Genomic DNA, 14,853 nt, shown 5'->3' on the forward strand with positions numbered 1-14,853 from the left:
CAGCTGTATCAAGCAAAATTTTAACTAAATTTCTGTTCTTTTGGATTATTTGAAAAGTTTTTGTTTAATTATGATAAAAATTTCCTGTATTTTTCCATTAAAATCAGTCTGTTGGTGAACATCCTGTGTTTACCTGCAGGTAAATTCTTAGCTGTGAAGCTACTGGGTCAATATATATATTCCTCTTGAACTGATGCTTGAAAAGTTATGCCTAATTATATGACTACTTGCATACTTTTAAAATCTTGACCTTTTCAAAAGTACATGTTTGTGTAAATATTTTCATTTGTTATTAATTGTGAGTAATGGTTGCTCATTGTGCCAGTTTGAATGTATTATGTCCCCCAAAATGCCATTATCTTTGATGTAATCTTGTGTGGGCAGATGTATCAGTGTTGATTGGATTGTAATTCTTTGAGTGTTTCCATGCAGATGCGCCCCACCCAGCTGTGGGTGATGACTCTGGGTAATTTCCACGGAGATGTGGGCCCACCCGTTCAAGGTGGGTCTAAATTAAATCACTGAAGCCATATAAATGAGCTGACAAACCGAAGGAACTCAGCACAGCTGAGAGTGGCATTTTAAAGAGGAGCTACAGCCAAAAGGGACACTTTGAAGAACGCACTGAACTGAGAGATGAGCTTCAGCTTACAGAGACATTTTGGAGATGGCCTTTGAAAGCAGACTTTTGCTCTGGAGAAGCTAAGAGAGGACAAACACCCCAAAAGCAACTAAAAGTGACATTTTTGAGGAGCTGAAGCCTAGGGAGGAACATCCTGAGAGAAAGCCGTTTTGAAATCAGAACTTGGAGCAGATGCCGGCCATGTGCCTTCCCAGCTAACAGAGGTTTTCAGGACGCCATTGGCCATTCTCCAGTGAAGGTACCCGATTGTTGATGTGTTACTTTGGACACTTTATGGCCTTAAGACTGTAACTGTGTAACCAAATAAACCCCCTTTTATAAAAACCAATCCATTTCTGGTATTTTGCATTTGGGCAGCATTAGCAAACTAGAACACTCATCTTTTCATTTGCTTTTGGAAATTTAGGTTTATTTTCTTTACTTGTAGTTCTTTTATACTAAATTTGTCTACATGCAAATTTTCTTGAATTTTTTCATTTTTATTGATTTAAAACTATTTTTGTTCAGAAAATTATACCCTCTTGCTTCATATGCAACCTGGTTTTTAACTTATAAAACTGAGTTTTATAAACCCACAAAACTTTAAATATTAATATAATTTATTTTTTCAGCTATAGTCCTTCAGGCCTTCAGGGAATTGTTCTTGCTCAGAAAAGCTTATCGTAACCAATGATTATTAAAGAAAAAATTATTCTTTTATGCTGATAGCTTCATTTTTACATGTAGATTTTTTGATTCATAGAAAATTGATTTCTGCATAAGAAAGCACAGTAGGTAGCCAAATTTTTTTAATAGTCTGTTTTCCCAATACCATTTATTTTATTCTCTAGAGAATGGAGGGGTTAAATTGAAGCACAGTTCTTAAGCAACTTGAATTTTAGTTACCTTATCAATAAATTTAGAATGATTCCATTTCACTGGGTAACCCTAAGTATCTTAACAAAATAATTGATGTAAAAACAAGAATGACCACATAATAATCATTCTTAAATATTTGTTAAATCTGCATCTGCTATTTCAACTTGTCAACCTTTGTGTTATGTGTGCAGATTCAGTTTCTAAGATAGCCATTTATTTCAGTAAATGCTATAATCCAGTATCTTGGAATCAGGCAACAGGTCTCAATTTTATCTAATTAACCACGATTAACCAGAAATAGACAGTTAAGAATTTTACAGAACTTGGTGTGTATGCTTGTTTATTTAGTTTCCAAAATGTTGAATTACAGCATATTTAGGGGCACTTATGATCCATACATGCATGTAATTCTGAATGCCAAAAAAGAAACATATTCTTCACATTTCCTAGAGGAGTCTGGGAGAAGAGTTCTACAGAACCAAACAGGCAGATAACCAATGGGAACATAAGTTGCCAGTAATGGGTTTTGTGCCAGTGCACAGTATTGAAAAGTATAAATAAAAATGATGGAAATAGAAAGGAAAGAGAAGGTCTATTTCCATAGGGACATATGAAGTATTTTGATAGTATTTTTGCAATAGTTATATAACTTTTGTCAAAATCCATTTTTTTAAAATGGAATATCTGAGTTGAATTTTGTTCAAAATATGAAGGGTATGTTACTTAGTCATTTTTGATAGAGAATATGTATTAAATGCTCAAAACCTCTAATTTTAAATATAAAACCAAAATTTCAGGGTAATAAGCAAAACTGGATATGGGGCCTAAGAAACATTGTTTTTGTCTGACAACATGCAACTGGAATATGAGATTCAGGCATAATTTTTCCAAAACCCTATTTTTATGTTCAATGTAATATGTCTTCTCTCAAATTCTGCTATCCTAAGAGACCTGTTCTCTGAAGGTAAATTCTTTTTATTTAATATAAAAATAATAAGGTTATCTTTATTTGGGCATATCAGGGTCCATTCTAAGAGTTTTATGTATGTTCTTATTTGATTCTTATCACAACCCTACAATAAACATATTATTAATTTAAATTTATGATGAAAATGAAGAAAGTGAGGCTGAGGAAGCTTAAATAATTTGCCATGCTCACACAGTTTATGTCACTGAGCCAAAGATTATAAGTGCATATTTTTCTTTAAATCATTATGCTACATTCCTGTGTGCCTACCTCTTATAAAAGAATGCCATTGAGCTGTTCAAATGGTAGTATCATGGTCAAAGTCTTGGCCAAAATTAGATTTCAATTGATTGAAGTATTCAGCGATTGACTTTTATCTTATTTAGGATCCAAGAGATTGATGATAAACAAGGAAAGGAGAACATAAGTTTAGGGCTATAGAATTCCTGAGGAACACAACTCCGGTTAGTAAGCTAATAATATAATTCACTCAATGAATATTTATTGAGCTCCTCTCCTGTTTCAGGCACTGTACTGAGGGCTGAAGATAGACATAGTCCAGAGTTTATAGCTTCAAGAGAAAATAGACAAACTGAAATGCTTATTACAAAATTGCCAATTCTATGATTGCATAGGGTGATATGAAAACCTAAGTCCTTTGGAGAAAGGATTGCTATGGAGTAGGAAGTGAACCTCCATAGAAACAAGACATAGACTAGAAGGAAGCAAGGTAAGAAAGATGAATTTAGAAAGGTAAATGTTCTAGTTTGCTAATGCTGCCAGAATGCAAAACACCAGAGATGGATTGGCTATTATAAGAGGGTGTTTATTTGGTTACACAGCTACAGTCTTAGGCCATAAAGTGTCCAAGGTAACACATCAGCAATCAGGTACCTTCACTGGAAGATGGCCAACGGTGTCCGGAAAACCTCTGTTAGCTGGGAAGGCACATGGCTGGTGTCTGCTCCAAAGTTCTGGTTTCAAAATGGCTTTCTCCCAGGATGTTCCTCACTAGGCTGCAGTTCTTCAAAAATGTCACTCTTAGTTGCACTTGGGGTATTTGTCCTCTCTCAGCTTCTCCAGAGCAAGAGTCTGCTTTCAACGGCTGTCTTCAAAATGTCTCTCATCTGCAGCTCCTGTGCTTTCTTCAAGTATCTCTCTTGCTGTAGCTCCTCTTCAAAACGTCACTCACAGCTGCACTGAGTTCCCTCTGTTAGTCAGCTCATTTATATGGCTCCGCTGATCAAGGCCCACCCTGAATGGTGGGGCCACGCCTCCATGGAAATATCTCATCAGTTATCACCTACAGTTGGGTGGGTCACATCTCCATGGAAACATCCAATCAAAAGGTCACATCCTAATGAAAAAGACCAATCAATCTGCCCCACAAGATTACATCAAAGATAATGGTGTTTTGGGGGACATAATACATTCAAACCAGCACAGTAAATAAGGAGAAATATGAGTAGAAGTTTCTGGCCATATCCATTTCTAAGAAGGTTTTGGATTTTCATAGAGGAAATTATTCATGTATGTTCTCAGTTATGGGGATTTGATGCCTTCTTACTAATGCCAGAGGGGATACTTTTATTTGTTTAGAATAATGTATAAGAATCCCTAGGCCTTAGCCAAGTACTATGCTTATGTTTTAGGCTTCTGTTTTGAAGTCTTGACTTTTCTGAAGCTATTGATCTTTGATCATAGGCCTTTAGAGAAAGTATCTCCTTTGGCTTCCATGATGCTTCTATCGGTAATTTGCAGCCATGATAATGTTGTGTAACAATCAGCCACAGAATCTTATTAACATAATATAATAAACATCTTTTTTTTGTTCATGAATCTAGAGGTTGGCTGGCTGGTTCTGCTGGTGGGAGCCAGGCTCTGGGGTCTCAGCCTCACTCATGCCCCTACACACTGCTGCAGGTGGGCAGGTGGGCAGGTGGACGATGTGTCTTGGCTGGGCTCTCTCACATATTTTTGAGTGACACAACTGCTCCATTTGTCTTATCCTCCAGCAGGCTAGGCTGAAGAGCAAGAGAGGAAGTGGAAACACACACACAAGTGCTTTCACAAGCTTCTGCTTGTATAAAATTTGCTGTATGCCATTGGCCAAAACAAATCATATGGCCATCCCAGTTCATGGTGGAATGATCTATCAAAAGGAATAGACACAGAGAGACAGGAAAATACTGGGGCCTTTAGTTCATTAACTCAACTAATTTGCTTTAATGGTTTAGTCTTATTTTCCTTCTTTTCTGTTTTGAAAATTCCTCTCAGTTTTTAGTTCTCAAATATAAGTGCCTCCCGATATCATCTTTCAATCCTCCTCTGCATTTTTCTCTGCACGCCCATTTGGCTGACTTGCTGTCATCACATGTTTTCAACTCTGACCTAAACCTTTAAGGCCAAATCAGACTGTTTACTTATACTCTCTTCTTTTCAGAAATATCGGTTTTTTTGTTCTCATACATCAAACATAAAGCCCAGAATGTCCAAAATTTAATTTACTGTCTATCCTCTGCTCTTTCTACATTGACTCCTCTCTATAACTGACCATTCACTGCCAGTAATATCATTATTACTTACTTAGCATAGAACTTTTGGGTGCAGTAAATGTTTTTTGATACAGTAAATGTTCTTTAAAATATGATTTTAGGTTTATCTCTTTTCCACCATTCTTCATATATCAAACAAGTTCATACTTTTAACACCTCAACTGCTTCTTCTTAAATGATCTATGGCATATAGTTTCACTAGAATATTTTAGCTCAAATATCACTTTCACTTTAACATATCCCTTCCAAAGTAACAACAGCCACAACAGTGGCTCCCATTACTCACTTAACCTTTTTGGCTACTTTCCTGCTTGGTCACACCCTACCTTTTTAACCTTATTTATTAATGCACTTCTTTTAGAATTAGAGGTTCAAGAGGACAGGATTTTGTCTCTATTACATTGCAAGTGATTAGCACAGTATCTTGCCAAACAAGGTATAGGGATTGATACATTTTTCGAACAAAACTGGAATCACACATTCTCTTTTTACCAAACTGCAGTGAAATATTTTCTCTTATTCCTGTCTTTAGTGCTTGTCTGTGTTTCTACATCAGCCTAGGCTGCCACCCTCTTCCAACTGTAAAATACTGTCTGTCCCTCAAGGGGCTGCAACACAGAAAAGAGATCCTTTTCTCAGAGTGCTCATCATTGGTGGGTAGAAAGCCATGTAAACAAGTGATTATAATATAACATATTAGGTATATATAGATATATTATATATATAATATAACTCATTAGAAACTATGGGAATATAGAAAGTACCACCTAATCCAGCATGGAAAAGACAAGCGAGTTTTCGTGAAGGACTGTTTTCAAATGGTGCACTTCTATAGGCAAAACATTTGTGAAAAGATTGAAATAGTAGTAAGACTTTCTAGTAATATGGCAAAAATGTGAAAGATTTTTTTCCTTTTTGACAAATGCTAAATCTTGGTATCTTTCAAATCCTGATGATGCAAAGTGCAGGTTCAAAGTGAATAAAAATTGATAAGGCCATTTGGAGTGCCTATAAAATTAAAGCTCTTCTTTATGAAATTATTTTCAAAACCACTGTCTCTAAAAGATTAATTGTAAATAAATGAATATATTTTTACCTAAGAACAGCCCAGTAGATAAAATAGATTTTTTCTATCTTGGAAGAAATAGAATAATATGCACTACATTTATTTGCAGCATGTAAAAATATGGTGAAAAGGAATTGGGATTTAACATAAAGTACAGGCCTGGGAATAAGAAAACTGAAGCAGAATTTATGGAACAAGTATAGATTTATTTGAAAGGCTAGATTAATTTTCACATGCTTATACATGAAATGTTATTGCCTAACTATTCCATTATGTGTTAATAATAAAATAACCCATATGTGCAAAATGGATGTGTCACACCAAGAGAAAATGTTTAAAATGCCAAGTAAATACCACAACAAATGTATGAAAAATTCTTTACTGACTGTTTCACTTTGCAAATTCTTTTGAAGTTTTTTTTTTTTTTTTTTTTTTCTTTTCTTTCCCTTTTTCATTCTTCTGGAGGACAGAAAGCAGGGGTCTGGTTCTTTTAAGGAGGAATTCCTTTTCTTGTACAATGTTATGTTTATTCTGTTTATATTTAAACAGAAACTTAAGACACTACACTTGGCAATTTTTAGAATTAGTATTTAAGAGCATGTGTCATTAGGATGTAGGGTTATAAGGCTGATTCTCACAGCAGTATGGCTTTGAGAAAAGCTTAAGAGATGGTGCCAAGTCCTTTCTTTCTTACAGTTTAAACTTTTCCTTTTTTAGTTTTCATTGTTTAGGATAAAGATTTGGAAGGTTGAATATGAATTCCCCTCTTTGATTCAGTGTTTTTATTTTTGGCAAATATTCATCTATCAAATCTTCCCCCATTTGTGTCTCAGAAAGAATTCAATTTGCATTAATTCAGTAATATATCCAATAGCAATGTGCATTACCTTTGGACCCAGTCTTTCAGCATGAAAATCCTCCTTTGCTTCTGTAAAGCCAATGGTTTTTCTAAGCACTATTGAAGATTTTTGTTACTTGAATGCTCATTTGGTACACTTAAATTATCAGCTAACTCAACTTTTCTTAATATTAGGCATTTCCCACATCTACTTCTCCCTCTTTTTGAAGATGACAAAGATCTGAGTTTGATTATTCTGATGTAGCAGTCTCACTTATTTTTCCTGATGTCCTGAATACATTTCCATTTTAATGCTCAACTAGAACGGTTCTGTTCAAGTTGAATCCTTAGCAATAAACAGTTTGTTTTATAGCCAGTTTCTGCAAGGATAATCACTGACATTTTCTCTACTTGTGGCCTACTGAGCAGATAGCTTGCTTTGTAATAGGGTTGTTTTTGATGCGGTACTGTAAGTACACCTGTGGGACCACAACTTTATCCAGAGGTCTTGACTGCACCTGTTCACATGCTTTTTCAGTGCCTTCATCTTCCTTCGTTAGGGTGATGTGATGGTCGAGAACATAGGCTTTGGACTGCAGCAAACTTTAGTTCAAACATTAGCTTTGCCACTTTTTAGCTGGATGATTATATAATTTTTTCTTAGAAGTGGAAAACATTTATGGAGAATTCTACTTTCAGCAATTCTGGATTAAGTAATTAAGATTAAACTTCTACTGGGAACCATTAGAATATTTAAAAATATAAAAGCAGGTGCTTGAAGACATCAAAGAGAATCAAACTAGTGTGATGCATGCGGCCACGATCCAGGAAGTTTCTATACAACTAGGTAAACCCAAGAATTTCCCTCTGCATTTTTTTCCTGGCATTATTTGCTGATTTGGGAAGAGTTGCCTTAGAAGTGGAAAATTGCCTCAGAAGTGGAAAAGCTGAGCAGCTATGGTGGAATGTTCACATGGCTTGGCAGAGAGAAATTAGTTTCCAGGGCCTAATGAGGGTGAAAAGAGCCTAAGAAACCCCCCACACTTTGGGTTGAGATCTTCAAAGGCTACAGCATTGGAAGAAGAGGTAGAACTTCACTTGTAAGCACTGAAGTTGAATTAAGGTGATCCCAGAATGCTATTTCCCCCAGTCTTACACCTGTCAGAAGCAAAATTAAACAATCTCAGGAGGACTATAACAACATCCAGAACATTGAATTACCACTAAAATTTTTCAAACAGCATGTCCGATAGTTAATAATAATAATAAATTAACCAGGTCCCCCAGTTGTGCTGCTGTGTGGGGCTGCACTTGAAGGAGAGGGATGTCCTGCCCTGAACTGATTGCTATTGAGGGAGGAGGTCAAAGGGGGAGGACAAAGAGGTATATGATTGGGGACAGATCAGAATTGACAGGAGAGTTTTAAAAGTGGTCCTGTGGCGTGCTTCAGACAGAAGTGAAGCCTCCAGAGTTAGAGAGCAGTTGCAGGATTGCAACTGGTGACTGATGTTCTGGAAGCAAATAACAGAAGAGGTAGTGAACACGAGTGCCAGACTTGGAGAGGTCCTTTCTGAGCACGCTGTCGGTGGGCATGGTCTGGGGTCCAGGTGCCCTGATCATTCCTGGCACCAAAGGCTGAGCAATAGTTAATTGGCACCCTACCCTGTCCTCAGCACTCTGAGCTGCACCCCTCTCAGAAGGCAAAGAGGAAAAAAGACCTCTGCTTGCCCACTTGCCTGAAGGAAATGTGCTGTCTTGATAAATATAGCCATGAACTGAGAACTTATTACCATATTACAGAGTCCAAAGTAGTCATGCATTGGGCATGTCCCATGCCTACATGGGGAAACTGCAGCAACAAATGTGCAAGGGAGAGTATAACATATTCAAGTACATACCCGGGTTTGAGAGTGACTTTATTCAGATCAGCAAAGAGAAATGATTGATGTGTACAATGTGTCCAAATGGTGACTTGAAGTCCTGCTGCTGGCTGAATGAGCTGCCTGCTGTGAAGTATATGCCAGATATGGCCATGCCACCCAAGGAAGAGGCTGCAAGCCAACAAAGACCTCAGAGCTATGCAGGTCACTTCCCTTAAGTTTCTAAAGATATCCATTCATGATCTTAAAACAAGCAGCTCCACCTGACGCTTGCCTCTGGCCACTCATTTTATCTTCAACTGTGTCCCCATTTGGATGCAAGAGATCTCTTCATTTATTGGGAAAAAAGTTGTTTACCTCCTGAGACCACCAGTGGAGGGTTACAGGCGATCCCTGCTTGGGATACAATTTACCGTGTTTGACATAGAGAACAAGAAGGGCCCAGTGGCCATGGAGCTCCATAGCAATCAAGATCAGGTGAAGATCAAGAGCCTTCACATGGTTCCTGAGGTGTTTGGGGCCACTTCTTGTTGTGCTGACAGGGAAGGAATCCAGTATGCCTTCCACACATACTGTGTCGATGGAAGCACGCTCTCTTGCAATCTCAAAATCTAGAGTGCCTGAGAAAGTGGCAGCAGCAGTAATGGGAAACTTCTAGATTATAAATACATCCACAATGACTCTAAATAAAGGAGTTATCAAGGAGAATTTAAAATAATGTTTAGGGCTACAAAAGAAAAAAAATGAGCATTTTTACTGAAAACTAAAAACTATGGAAAAGAAATAAGTGGGAATATTGTGATTGAAAGATAAAATGATAAAAATTAAGAACCTAATGTAGGATTGCCAGATGAAATATAGGATGGGTTGAATTGTATACCCTAGTTTGCACATATCTTTGTCTTGCCATTCTGGTGAATATGGACCCATTATAAACAGAATCTCTTGAAGACATTACTTCAGTTAAGGTGTGGTCCACTTGAATTGGGTTAGGCTTTAACTCAGATTACTGGAGTCCTTTACAAGTACAACAAATTCAGAGAGGAGGAAAGCCATGGAACATCCAGAAGGTGGAAGTTAGCAGAACCTAGAAGAGAAAGAAGACCCTGCCATGTGCATTCCATGGAATGGAAAAGCCAAGAAATCCCAAAATTGCTGGCCAGCCAGAAGATACCAGCCCCAGGAGAAAGTCAGTCTTCTAGCCTCTGAAACCATGAGCCAACAATTTCCTGTTGTTAAGGCAACCCATTGTATTTTATTTCTTTTAGCAGAAGAAAACTAAGACAGACACCTACTTAAGTTTTATTTTCAGAAAAACAACTTTTCTTTTTGTATATGTATGACCGATGTATTATTTGGGTCATGCTTATGTAAAAAAAAAAAAATTACCATGCAATGTTTGGACATGTTTACACTGAAAAGTATTCATTGTTTATCTCAAATTCAATTTTAACTGGCCATCCTTTTATTTGTATTTGCTAAACCCGGCAACCCTAATATAGAATATGTTTTAAAGCTGATTTAGCACAGATACAGAGAGAAGTAGAAAATATTGCAGAATGAAACACGGCAACTTTAAAGGAATGGACATATAGAAGAAGTATGCACAAGAGACACAATGTATGAGAAGATTCAACTTATGCATAACATGTTCAGAATTGGAGGAAGGAAAGAATAGGGCAGAAGCAATATTTGAAGTGATAAGGGCTGATAACTTTCCAAAACCGAGGAAAGACATTAACCTTCAGAATCAAGGCTACCCACAAAATATAAGTGGGATAAATAAAAAAACAACACTTGGAAAATCTTGCAAAATTGCTAAAATCCATCACAAATGAAAAACCTTAAAAGCTTCCAGAAAAAATGACAGAATGCACTCAAAGGTATATTTAGTCTGTCAGTTAGTGTCCAAACAAAAGTAATGTAAAGTAGAAAAAAAATGGAATGACATTTTAAAAAGTACTGAAAAGAAATAGCAATTTAGTATTCTATACCTATCTGTGATGGTTAAGTTCATGTGTCAACTTGCCTAGGCTATGGTGCCCAGTTGTTTGGTTAAGCAAGCAATGGCCTGATTGTTACTGTGAGGGTATTTCATGGATTTAAATCATCGGTAAGTTGATTGCATCTATGGCTCACTGCATCTACAATCAACTAAGGAGATTGCCTTCAACAAGGAGAGACATCTCATCCAATCTGTTGAAAGCCTGAAAGAGAGAACTGATGATTTTGACAGTCAAAAGGAAAGTTTTCCATCTCCACTTCAGCCAGCCAACTTTTCCTGAGGAATTCATCAAAAAACTTTATTGGAGTTCCCAGCTTGCAGCCTGCTCTACAGAATTTGGACTTACAACTTCCCACAGTCACATGAACCCATTCCTATAATAAATCTCATAATATTTACATTATATATGCATATATGTAAACATGAATGTATGTATATGTGTATGTATATTCTGTCAGTTGTGTTTCCCTGGAGAAGTCGGACTAATACAACATCATAAATATAATTTGATAGTAAATATAAATTAAAAACATTTCATAGAGGCAACAGCAAGGAAAATTAGTTGATAGTAGGCCCACTCTAAAGGAAATAGTAAGGTGTTTCTTTCGACAGAATGAAGATGATCCCACATAGAAGATTAAGCAATAGGAAACAATGAATAGCAATAAAACAGGGAAATACATTAAAATCTTAATGAATATTGATATATAATATAATAATAATAATGTCTTAGAGCATTTACAAAACACATAGAATTAAAATACAAAAGAAAATAGAACATGGAGCTAAGAGTTCTCAATACATTTGTTGTTTGGAAAGAGGGTAAAAGTGGCAAGTTATATTTATTTTTGATGAAACAAGAATGCATTGCTGTCTCCACAGTAATAAGGTAGTAGCACAAGAGTATAAAGTGACCAACCTACCATAGATGGGAAGTGGAATAATTTTTTTTAAAAGCTACACAATTAATTCAAAAGATAACAAAAAAAGGAAACAAAACTCGCATAAAATAAGTGTGGCATAGAAAGCAAGTAGTTATAAACTATGTATATAGATAATTTATTTTTACCTTAAAATGTTTCAAATTTTGTCAGACCAAAGAAGCCAAACCAGTTAACAAACAAATAAAAAGTTCATTAATATATTATTTATGAAACATATTTAAAATATAAGATTACAGAATGATTAAAAATAAAAGAATGGAATAAAGTATATCATGCATACACTAACAAAAGATTGGTATTGCTATGTTAATGTCAAAGTAGAGTTTATAGTATCTCGAATAAATAGCATTACTGGAGTTAGTAAAGGACACTTCATAAGCATAAAAATTTAATCCATCCAGAATACTTGCCAATTTTAAATTTCTATTGGGCATCATGAGAGCATTATAACAGGTAAAACAGAAAATGACAAAACAGAAAAATAAACAAAACCACAAATGTGTAATCATTGTGGAAGATCTTTCAATTATTGATAGAATTAGCAGACAGAAATCATTGAATACTTCAATAGGGTAAGCAGAACTGATTAGCATATAGCTATATATGTGTGTGCATGCATATATATATATATGCAAAGACACACACACACATATATACATGCATAAGTACAAATAGGTAAATTATTTTCTAATAGTAATACACTTACAAAAATTGACTATATGCTAATATCTGAAGGATGTTTTATTAAATTTTCAAGGGTTGAAGTCATACAGAATGCATTCTTTGATTACTGTGTTAAGATAAAACAAAAACAAAAAGATGACTGAAAAATCCTCATATTTTTGGAAATTAAGAGAAACATTTGTGTGGTGATTTGAAGCTGCATGTACTCCAGAAAAAACATGTTCTTAAATTTAATCCATTCCTATGAGTATGAACCCATTGTAAGTAGGACCTTTTGGGGAGGGTACTTCAGTTAAGAAGCTGTGGACCATCTCAATCAGGATGAGTCTTAATCCTATAACTACAGTACTTTATAAGTGGAGTGAAATTCAGACAGAGAGACAGAGAGAGAAAGTCACAGGAAGCAAGAGGCTAGACATCAGTGGAACCTGGAAAAGAAGGGAGAGACCAGGAGATAACACTAGGAGTCGTGCTAGGTGACAGAGGAGTCAAGGATCACTGGCAGCCAGCCCCAGAATGCCACAGTCTTTGGGGAGAGAGCATTGCCTTGATGATGCCTTGATTTGGAATTTCTTTTAGCCTCAAAATGGTAAGCTAATAAATTCCCATTGTTTAAGCCAACACATTGTGTGGTATTTACTTGAGCAGCCTAGGAAGCTAAAATACGTCTGTATTATACCCAGTTCAATTAGAAATCACAATGGAAATTAGAAAATATTTGTACCTATATGACAATGAAGTACCAAAACATGTGTAAGATAGCCAATTCTTTATAAACTTAATTTCATAAAATTGCAAAAAGTTAAAGGCTGAAAGTCATTGAAAAAGTTATCTTAAAGAAGTATATAAAGAATACTAATTTAACTCAGAATGCAGATACTGCCATACCCAATTACTATCAATTTTCAGTTGTATAGCTAAAGCATCCTTAAGCAATAACCAGTAGTTGATGGTTCAAACTGGTTTGACAAAGCTCTATTGGTACCAGTGAGTGGGTGAGCTGTAAAATGGGTTCCAAGATCTCTCTCCCTGGTGTACATGCCCATATAATCCCCAAATTTTGAGTGTGGTTAGGATTTGTGTTTACGATGGGATAACGCTCCCTTGATTAGTGTCTGTTATTGGACAAAGGTGAAGGTAACTTTCATCTGTTAATTAAGGCCCCTAACAAGCTGATTTTGTGTTAATCAAAAAGAGATAGACTGAGTGGGCCTCATCTAATCAAGTGAATCCCTTTAAAGACGGTCTAGGAATTCCCTGAAGAGAGATTCAAAGTACAAGCAGTGACTTTCTTTTTGGCCTTGGAGAAGTAAGCTGCCACACCACGAGATGTCTGAGAGAGGTTCTATGAGAGAACCGTATGGCAAGAAACTGTGAGCAACCTCTAGAAATTGAGAGTAGCCACCAGTTGAGAGCCAGCAACAGAGTGGTGGACTCAGTCCTAAAGCCACAATGAACTGAATTCTGGCAAAAAAAAAAAAAAAAAACTATGTCAACTTAGGTTAGAACCTCAAGGATGTTCTAAGAAGGAATGCATCCTGTTTGACACCTTGATTTCAAACTGGTGAGATGCAAAGCAGAAAACCCTGCCTGGATTCCGGCTTACATAAACTGTGAGAGAATAAATGGGTATTGTTTTAAGCTGCTAAGCTCGTGGTAACTTGTTACATCAGGTAGAAAACTATTGGCATGTCCTCCCCGGTGGCTTGCTGGTACTCCCAACAGGTGGAAAAGTAAAGACAGAAGTGAAAGTCATTCATTTGTTTGGTCAATGACTTCCAATTACTCATCCTCTTTCCTTTTACTTCCTTCTATTCCCCTTTCCTTCATCTTTATTCGTTCCATCATTCTCCTCCAAACTTAAACAGGTATATTAAAAGTAGTTTTCCCTCACTGAATTAATTGCTGGCTCCCACCTCACACTGAGGGCAGATGGTGAAAAATTGTAACTAACACTTCTTCTGTTTACGTGTTTCCTAAATAAATCTGGTTTCAGCAACTTGTCCTTTTGTCACTAGTTTCTAATTTCTAGACATTAATTGCTGATAGAAGATAGTGACAGATTTTTTTTTTTTGTTTAGCGTCTTGTTTAGTTATGTCCTGATTGACTGAATTTTTACTACATAAGATGAATAAGGTGTTTGACTTTCCTTTCAGCACAAAGGATATAAAAATGATTTATTGGCCCCTGCTTTGGACAAGGCATTGTGTTAGGCACCAAAAAAGAGGTGGGCTACAAGCACCAAAATACATTTAACCAGAGAAGGCCGTCTCCCAAGTGACCTTAGAGAGGATCAACACTGCTATTAACTGGACTGGGAAGTCTTGCCTCAGGAGATGAGAGCCACCTGAACTTGGTTCCTAGGTTCAGCATTGGTGTTCCAAACCCTGTAAAATTTTATTAGATTTTTCT

The 14,853-nt window shown here is 36.3% G+C and overlaps 1 pseudogene; it reads left to right on the forward strand.

The window, feature by feature from the left end:
- The first annotated feature begins 481 nt into the window (after positions 1 to 481).
- LOC119532574 lies at positions 482 to 9,422 on the forward strand (annotated as a pseudogene).
- Positions 9,423 to 14,853: the final 5,431 nt, after the last annotated feature.

Source organism: Choloepus didactylus, chromosome 4, assembly GCF_015220235.1.
Source record: "Choloepus didactylus isolate mChoDid1 chromosome 4, mChoDid1.pri, whole genome shotgun sequence".
NCBI classification, from domain to species: domain Eukaryota; kingdom Metazoa; phylum Chordata; class Mammalia; order Pilosa; family Megalonychidae; genus Choloepus; species Choloepus didactylus.